The 10,000-nt window shown below is 48.6% G+C and overlaps 1 protein-coding gene across 2 annotated transcripts in view; it reads left to right on the plus strand.

Annotated features, from left to right (window-relative positions):
• Positions 1-10,000, plus strand: part of LOC143299016 (protocadherin-7-like) — a 299,686-nt gene that overhangs the window by 274,526 nt on the left and 15,160 nt on the right. The window lies entirely within an intron of this gene.

A 10,000-nucleotide genomic window follows, 5' to 3' on the forward strand; every position in this document is an offset into this window, starting at 1 on the left:
GATCTTTCCTGAAGGCAGATGCTCGTGCTTTACGTTACGCCCATAAGGGCGTATTTTTGAGCGCGCGCTTGATCAAAATGCGCTGTTTTGGACCGCTGTCCGAAATTGTTTCCACTGAGATGCAGTCCAGGCACGACACAGATGAGCAATAAACTTTGCAAATGATCGTGTTGATGTTTCCATTAGCGTGTCAAAGATTCCCGTGTTGAGCATGCCGAGCACAAAGCGGCTGATCGCGGATAACCCCGGAGATATTTCTCACCAAAAACAAAAAAAACACAAAAAAGTCTCTGGATGCTGTTGACTGACATCTTGGAAAGCTGGTCGATATTTTCACACACTTCGCCATCACTCGGGGTTGAACGTTTCTTCCGACTGGCGCAATAGCCGAGTGGTTAAAGCGTTGGACTTTCAATCTGAGAGTCCCCGGTTCGAATCTCGGTAACGGCGACTGGTGGGTAAAGGGTGGAGATTTTCCTGATCTCCCAAGTGAACATAATTATGTGCAGACCTGCTAGTGCCTGAACCACCTTCGCGTATATACGCAGGCAGAGGATCAAATACGCACGTTAAATATCTTTCAATCCATGTCAGCGTTCGGTGGGTTATGGAAACAAGAAGATACCCAGCATGCACACCCCCGAAAGCGAAGTATGGCTGCCAACATGGGGTAAAAAAAAAAGAAGAAAAAAAAAAGGTCATACACGTAAAAGCCAACTCGTAAACATACGAGTGAACGTGGGAGTTGCAGCCCACGAACGCAGAAGAAGAAGAAGAAGGTTTCCCCCGATCCTAAAACGATTATTGCTCTTGTCGTGTGCTGTGCTGTGCTGTGTGGTGTGTTGTTGCTGCATTGTGTCGCGTTGTGTCTTATTGCACTGCGCTGCGCTGTATTGTCCGCTAATCACAATATGTTTCTGTGTGTGAAAATTGCTACGCTATCCACCGTGAGAGTGGGTCGCCAGAGTGTAGTCACCACCTTGGTTTTTTTTTTGTTAATTTGTTTATCCCCTTTCCAGCCTGTGCATGCGTGTAGGTTTGCTAACTCAAGTGAACGTTTCTATGCACACCTTTTGCTAATAACGTAATCTTTTTTGTCATTGTTGTTGTTGTTGTTGTTGTTGTTGTTGCCGTGGGTTCTTTTACGTGCATGCTGCTCTGACACGGAGCATTTTCCCCTTCAGCACTTGCAGTTTCAGATTCAAGGTGTCAAAGGGTGCGGACTGATCCATATAAGCTGCGCCACATCGGCTGAAAACAAAGAACAAAGACAAAAAAAAAAGGAGCAGGTGACATCGCTTGGCATAAACCCAGCGCGCTGCTCAGGCCTTGAGAATCTCATAGTTTTTTGTTAATAAAAAAAAAAAATCTACATAAAAAGAATTGAAACATAATGACTTCTCCTTTTTGTTGTTGTTGTTGTTGTTGTTGTTGTTGTTGTTGTTGTTGTTGTTGTTCTTCTTCTTCTTCTTCTTCTTCTTCTTCTTCTTCTTCTTCTTCTTCTTCTTCTTCTTCTTCTTCTTCTTCTGTTGTTGTTGTCGTTCTTCTTCTTCTTCTTCTTCTTCTTCTTCTTCTTCTTCTTCTTCTTCTTCTTCTTCTATTACGTAGTCTCTGATCGCAGGGACACCCTCGATGTCCTGGCAACAAGCACAAACTGTAATGCCAGTAAGGGAAGCATACGAAGCATACAATAAAGATGAAAGATACAGGCTGAATTATAGAAGAAGGCAAAAGGCAGAAACGAACTCCGAGCGTTCAACAGGTTCTCTCTCACAGACTGTGGTACTGCCCCTCAGCGGGTTTTTTCACAGCTGAGTATTTGCACAGCCGAACGAATCGTGATGAGCGCCTTCTTCTTGCTGCTGAGCTGTTGAGTAATAGAGGTCAGGGTGGGTCAGGCTTCCATCTTCTATTTCCAGTCCCTTCCAGTGTTGCATGTTTGCCCATAGATCGACCCATGTGTGTAGGTAGCCCTGTTCTTCACAGGGCCTCTTCCATGGTGTGTGTGTGTGTGTGTGTGTGTGTGTGTGTGTTGCAATGTGTATGCGTGCGAAGGTGGGTGTGTTTGAGGGTGGTCTGTGTGAGAATCATGACTGGCTCAATGCAGCTGGTAAAACCAGTCACACAGCTTGACTGACATTTGGTAAACAGAGTGAGTGACAGAGAGTGTGAGAAAGAGATTGAGAGAGAGAGAGAGAGAGAGAGAGAGAGAGAGAGAGGAGTGGATCTGGAAGAGGGTGGAAGGGGGTAGGAGGCAGTTGGCCAGCCATTTAATTATATCACAAGTGGGGTTGGTCCAGAAATGGTTGGTGGACACACACGTGGATGGTGAGGATTGAGGAGTTGAGGGAAGGGAAAAAAAAAATAGGGGGAATGGAAAGATAGTGAAAGTTGTGAAAAAAAAGGAGTGCGGGGGGGGGGGGGGGGCGGGCGAGGGGAAGGAGTGTGAGGGAAAGGACTAGAAGGGTGAGGAAGGGAGCGGACATGTAGGGACGGGAAGGGTGGGGAACGGTAGGGGAAAGGGGATGGAAGGGTATGGAAGAGAATGGTATGGCAGTGCAGGGAAGGAAATGGAAAGGTTAGGGGGAAAGGAATGGAAGGGAGGGGCAGTGTAGGGAAGGGTAGGGGTGGAAGGGAAGGGAAGGGTAAGGAAGGGCAGGTAGGGAAGAAGGAAATGGGAAGGTTATGAAAGAGAAGGGTATTGAAGGGAAGGGTAGGGAATGAAGAGAGGAGGAGACGTGTGGAGAAGGGTAGGGAATGGAAGGGTAGTGAAAGGAAGGGAGAAGAATGGAAAGGTATGGAAGAAAAGGGAATGGGAGGGTAGGGGAGGGAATGAGAGGGTAGAGAAGGGAATGGGAGGGTAGAGAAGGGTATGGAGGGTAGGGAAGGGAATGGAGGGTAGGGAAGGGTATGGAGGGTAGGGAAGGTAAGGAAGGGAATGGGAGGGTAGGGAAGGGTGTGGAGGGTAGGGAAGGTAAGGAAGGGAATGGAAGGGTAGTGAAAGGGAAGGGAGAAGAAGGGAAGGGAGGGTAGGGAAGGGAATGAGAGGGTAGGGGAGGGAATGAGAGGGTAGAGAAGGGAATGGAGGGTAGGGAAGGGTATGGAGGGTAGGGAAGGTAAGGAAGGGAATGGGAGGGTAGGGAAGGGTATGGAGGGTAGGGAAGGTAAGGAAGGGAAGGGGAGGGGAGGGAAGGGAGAAGAATGGAAAGATATGGAAGAGAAGAGAATGGAAGGGTAGGGAAAAGAAAGGAAAAGGAAGTGTAAGGAAGAGGAATAGAATGGTAGCAAAGACAAGGGTATGGAAGGGAAGAGAAGGGTAAAAACGGGAAGGGTATGGAAGGGTAGGGTATGGCACGGAAGAGTAAGAAATGGTAGCGAATGGAAGGGTACAGAAGGGTATGGAAGGGTAGGGTATGGCACGGAAGAGTAAGAAATGGTAGCGAATGGAAGGGTACAGAAGGGTATGGAAGGGTAGGGATGGGAATGGAATTGTTGAGAGGGAAGGTATAAGAAAGGAGTAGGATAGAAATGAAATTGAAGGCAGATGAAGGGGAAAGGGAATAGCAGAGAAGTGGTAAGGAATGGAAGAGAGTGTAGGATGGAAAGAAGGGGAGGGAAGGGGAAGAAGATAGGAAGAATGAGGTGAGGGGAAGGAATGGAAGATAGTGAGTGAGGAAGAGAAGGTATGGAAGAAGGGAGGGAAGAGGATGGAAGGATAGGAAGGGAATGGAAGAGATGTTAGAATGGAAGATAGTGTAGGGGAGGAAGAGAAGGGAGGAATGGGATGGAAGATAGGAAGGAATTGGAAGTAAAGGAATGGAAAATAAGGTAGAGGGAAATAAGGTATGGGAAGGATAGAGTGGAGAGAGAGTAGGGAGGAAGAGAAGGGTATGGAAGGGAATGGTAGGATAGGGAATGGAAGGATAGGGAAGGGAATGGAAGAGAGTGGGAAGGAATGGAAGACAGTGTAGGGGAGGGAAGAGAAGGGTATGGAAGGGAATGGTAGGATAGGGAAGGGAATGGAAGAGAGTGGGAAGGAATGGAAGACAGTGTAGGGGAGGGAAGAGAAGGGTATGGAAGGGAATGGTAGGATAGGGAATGGAAGGATAGGGAAGGAAATGGAAGGGTAGAGGAGGGAACAGCTTTCTAACTTTTTTTTTATATTTTAACCCTCGTTCTGGTAGCTGCTGTTGGCACAATTACAAACAGTTTAAAGTTTATTCTTTCGTACCATTTCAGAGCTTTCAATTTTTTCTTAGGACAGTGACATGGAAGGGAATGGAGATTGTTCGTCCATTCAGAAAATATATATATGTACCGATCTCTTTGTTTTTTTGTTTTTTTTTCTTACACATTTCTGTGGTTCCTGACCTATTTTTATAATCCATGTGTTTGTGTATTGTCGTGTGTTCATGTCCCAGTTTCTATACACACACGCCTCACCTCCCTCAATCCAGTTCTGAGTATGTCCGTGCCTGTACGATGTATATCTGCATGTTTCATGGTGTTTTTTTTGGGTGTGTGTTTTTTTAGTCACCAGCACGCACCCCCTCCCTCCCTCTGCACATCACTACTATACCTCCTTTGACCCTAACTCTCCCATCTAATGCAGACACACAGACACACACACACACACACACACACACACACACACACACACACACACAAGCTTCTTTCTTCCTCACGTCTACTTTCTGTCTAAAGATTCAGGTCACTTTTAGTTTATAGTTAAACAGGGATTAACAGTCACTGGATAGAATAGAGACTGTTTAATGCCAGGAAAGAAAGTGGAGGTTTTTTTTCACTGAGACAGACAGGAAGACAGACGGACAGACAAACAGGCGATCGTTCGGACGGACGTAGCATTGGCCGCAGACAAGAGAAGAACGGAGAATCATTCTGGAGACTACTGAGTTATGGAACACGCCCGCCAGTCTTTGGGGACCAATATACTGGCGACACTGGGACACGTAGGCTGTACTGACTCTGTCTGACAGAGAGAGAGGGGGAGGGGGAGAGGGGGATGGAGAGAGAGAGGGAGGGAAAGAGAGAGGGAGGGAGAGAGAGGGAGAGATAGATGGATAACAGGGAGAGAAGAGAGAGGTTGAGGGAAAGAGGGAGAGAGGGAGACCAGAGAGGGAGAGATAGAAAGGGAGGGGGGGGAGAGAGAGAGAGAGAGAGAGAGAGAGAGAGAGAGAGAGAGAATATGGGCCAGGGTTGGCAAATACGCAGAAATGAACACTGAAATGTCATTAGCTGAAAAGCTCTGGTGACATAGTAGGTACTAATCAGAACAAAATGGTGCCAAATAGATACAATGGAACAGAAAGGAAAAAAAAAAAAACAGAATTGAAACAACATAAACTAATAAGAGCGGACAGACAGGCAAACAAATAGAAACAGACAGACGGACAGATAGACAGAGAGAAACAGAAATAAACAGAGAATGGGGAAAAAATAGTGTCCCTGATAATATAAAATGTAGTGATTCTTTAAGCCTGTTAAAAAGATACATTTCATCTAGTGACACAGCCGTCCCCCCACATTATTACATTGGTAACAGAGAAGAACAAATTCATCATTGTAGACTTCGCTTAAATATGAATAATCTTAACCAAGATTTGTTTGATCGTCATCTTCGACTGGATACAAATTGTTCTTGTGGATATCCTGCAGAGATAGTCGAACACTTACATTACATTACTCCTTAGGTGATGTTCACTTTCCAGTGTATTATTATTGTTGTTACTATGTTAGTATTAGTATTATCATTAATATTATTACTGTTGTTGTTGTCAGTGGTAGTTGCGGTTTGGGGTTTTTTTTTGGGGGGGTTGTGTGTTTTTGTTGTTGTTTTTCTTGTTTTGTTTAGTTTTGTCTTACACTTCAACCTTCTTTTCATTATCAAATAATGTGTGTATATCCGCCATTGCGTTTGTGTATTGCTTGTTACATATGAACGAGCACGATATAAGCTCAGGCTTGTTGTTTGTTGCTCAAGTCTTCTTAAGTGAACGCTGTATTCCACCTTGTTTCTTGACATTAAAAATGTTTAAACCAAAGGGGAGAATAATCAGCAGACAGAAAAACAGACAGAGAGAGGGATGCAAGCAGGAAGACAGAAAGAGATAGATATGGAGAGTGAAACAGAGAGAGAGAATGAGATCGATAGATAGAGAGACAGATTGATGGAGGCAGACAGACAAGACAAGACAGACAGGCACACACACACACACACACACACACACACACACACACACACACACACACACACACACACACACACACACACACACACACACACACACACACACACACACACACACACACACACACACACACACGCAAGGCAAACAGAGATACACAGACATACTTACATACAAGGCAACCAGACAGAGATATATGCAGACTGGCACAAGTCCTGACTGACACAGAACAGACAGACAATCCGATTTTCCCCATTCTTTGCCAATAATTCCAACCCCACCCACCCACCCGCCCACCCATTAGCCACCTCAACCCCAACACCCAACTCCCAACCCTTCCCCCCCTCCTCCCTCCTCCCTCCTCACAACCCAACTAACCACACGTAAAAGCCGACCCACCAACTAACTATAACCATACAACCCGCCCATACCACGGATCAAAAACAAGCCAAATTGCAATAACTTCCTGTCACCACAGTACGATTTCCGCTCAATACCCCAATTCCTGCTCCTTTTTTTTTTTTCTCTCTCTCTCTTCTCTTTCCCTCCTTCCCTTACCCCCCCCCCTCCCCCGTCCCCCACCCCACCCCATACAAACCCCTCCATCCCGCTCCCCCCCCCCCACACACACACAAGACATACATACATACAAGGCAACCAGACAGAGATACATGCAGACTGGCGCAAGTCCTGACTGACACAGAACAGACAGACAATCCGATTTTCCCCATTCTTTGCCAATAATTCCAACCCCACCCACCCACCCACCCACCCACCCATAGGCACCTCAACCCCAACACCCAACTCCCAACCCCCCCCCCCCCCCTCCCTCCTCCCTCCTCACAACCCAACTAACCACACGTAAAAGCCGACCCACCAACTAACTATAACCATACAACCCGCCCAGACCACGGATCAAAAACAAGCCAAATTGCAATAACTTCCTGTCACCACAGTACGATTTCCGCTCAATACCCTAATTCCTGCTCCTGTTTTTTTCTCTCTTCTCTTTCCCTCCTTCCCTTACCCCCCCTCCCCCGTCCCCCACCCCATACAAACCCCCCATCCCGCCCCCCCCCCCACACACACACAAGACATACATACATACAAGGCAACCAGACAGAGATATATGCAGACTGGTACAAGTCCTGACTGACAGAGAAGAGATAGACAATCCGATTTTCCCCATTCTTTGCCAATAATTCCAAACCCACCCACCTACCCACCCACCCATTAGCCACCTCAACCCCAACACCCAACTTCCAACCCTCCCCCCTCCTCCCTCCTCCCTCCTCACAACCCAACTAACCACACGTAAAAACCGACCCACCAACTAACCATAACCATACAACCCGCCCATACCACGGATCAAAAACAAGCCAAATTGCAATAACTTCCTGTCACCACAGTACGACTTCCGCTCAATACCCCAATTCCTGCTCCTTTTTTTTTTTTTCTTCTCTTTCCCTCCTTCCCTTACCCCCGCCCCCCCGCCCCCGCCCCCCGTCCCCCCCCCCGTCCCCCACCCCACCCCACCCCGTACAAACCCCTCCATCCAGCCACACAAACACACACACACACACACACACACACACACACACACACACACACACACACACACACACAAGACATACATACATACATACAAGGCAACCAGACAGAGATATATGCAGACTGGCACAAGTCCTGACTGACAGAGAAGAGACAGACAATCCGATTTTCCCCATTCTTTGCCAATAATTCCAAACCCACCCACCCACCCACCCACCCATTAGCCACCTCAACCCCAACACCCAACTCCCAACCCTCCCCCCCTCCTCCCTCCTCCCTCCTCCTCCCTCCTCCCTCCTCACAACCCAACTAACCACACGTAAAAGCCGGCCCACCAACTAACTATAACCATACAACCCGCCCAGACCACGGATCAAAAACAAGCCAAATTGCAATAACTTCCTGTCACCACAGTACGATTTCCGCTCAATACCCCAATTCCTGCTCCTTTTTTTTTCTCTCTCTCTTCTCTTTCCCTCCTTCCCTTACCCCCTCTCCCCCCTCCCCCGTCCCCCACCCCACCCCACCCAGTACAAACCCCTCCATCCCGCCACACACACACACACACACACACACACACCCACTCACACAAGACATACATACACACAAGGCAACCAGACAGAGATATATGCAGACTGGCACAAGTCCTGACTGACACAGAACAGACAGACAATCCGATTTTCCCCATTCTTTGCCAATAATTCCAACCCCACCCACCCACCCGCCCACCCATTAGCCACCTCAACCCCAACACCCAACTCCCAACCCCCCCCCCCCTCCTCCCTCCTCCCTCCTCACAACCCAACTAACCACACGTAAAAGCCGACCCACCAACTAACTATAACCATACAACCCGCCCAGACCACGGATCAAAAACAAGCCAAATTGCAATAACTTCCTGTCACCACAGTACGATTTCCGCTCAATACCCCAATTCCTGCTCCTTTTTTTTCTTCTCTTTCCCTCCTTCCCTTACCCCCTCCCTCCCCCGTCCCCCACCCCACCCCACTCCACCCCCTACAAACCCCTCTCACCCCGCCTTTTTTTTTTTTTTTTTGGTGTGTGTGTGTGTGTGTGTGTGTGTGTGTGTGTGTGTGTGTTCGTTTCTCTTCAAGTCCTGTCTCCATCTCTTCGTCGTCAGTCACCTCCCTTCCCTCCTCCCCTTCCCTTCCCCTTCCCCCTACTCCTCCCCCTCCAACGGCCACCTCCACCCCACCAGTGCCCAGCTCACCATTTCAGTTGCCAGCAGAACAGAGAGAACTTTCCAGAACAAAACAAAACAAAACAAAACCAAAAAAAAATCCTCAGCTAGGTGAACGAGGTGGGGGTGAGGATGGTGGTGGGGGTGGGGCTCCTGGGGAGCGTGGGGGGTGGTGGTGGTGGGGGGGGGGGGGGGGTCCTGTCTTTGATCCCTAACATTGCGGCAGCGTTCTCTTCCGGGGGGGAGTTTTGAGAAGCGAAGCTCCAGTTCCGTTTGTGCCAGAGTAGAGCAGTAACCTGAAAGTAGTGGAAGGAGATGGGTGGATGGGTGGGTGGGGCTGAGAGGCGGGTAAGGTGGGGAGGGTGGGCTGTCCTCGTCGGAAGGGGATGTAGGAGGGCGGGGGGTGGAGGGTGGAGGGTGTGTGTGTGTGTGTGTGTGATGGGAGGGAGCTCGTAGGGGGGTGGAGGTGGTGTTGAGCTGTTGGTCTGTAACGTCACGCTTTGCCCACACCACGTTGACACGCGAAGACCAGTCGTGAATGGAATGATGTGCTGGCCATGTTGGTGGTGGTTGGTGGTGGTGGAGGTAGTTGTTGTGGTGGTGATGGTGATGGTGGTGGTGTATACATGCTCCACCCTCGTCTGCCACTGGCTCGTTTCCTCTGTGTGTGTGTGTGTGTGTGTGTGTGTGTGTGTGTGTGTGTGTGTGTGTGTGTGTGTGTGCATGTTTATTAAGTTTTGTGTTTATCTTTTCGGACAACTTTTCGCTCGCGCGCACAAACACGCGCACACGCACACACACACACACACACACACACACACACACACACACACACACACACACACACACACACACACAAACACACACGTGCGCGCGCGCGCGCGCGCGCGCGCGCGCTCGCTTAACACATTTAACACTCTTCTTAACCTGCGCGTGTCTCGGCCTATTCATCAACAAATAATTATCACGACGTCGCCTTGAGATCACCCGCCTGAGAAGGTCATGTCCGTATGCACTACACACTCGCACAGAAGTTCCTATT

Source organism: Babylonia areolata, chromosome 24 (genome assembly GCF_041734735.1).
Source record: "Babylonia areolata isolate BAREFJ2019XMU chromosome 24, ASM4173473v1, whole genome shotgun sequence".
NCBI lineage: Eukaryota > Metazoa > Mollusca > Gastropoda > Neogastropoda > Buccinidae > Babylonia > Babylonia areolata.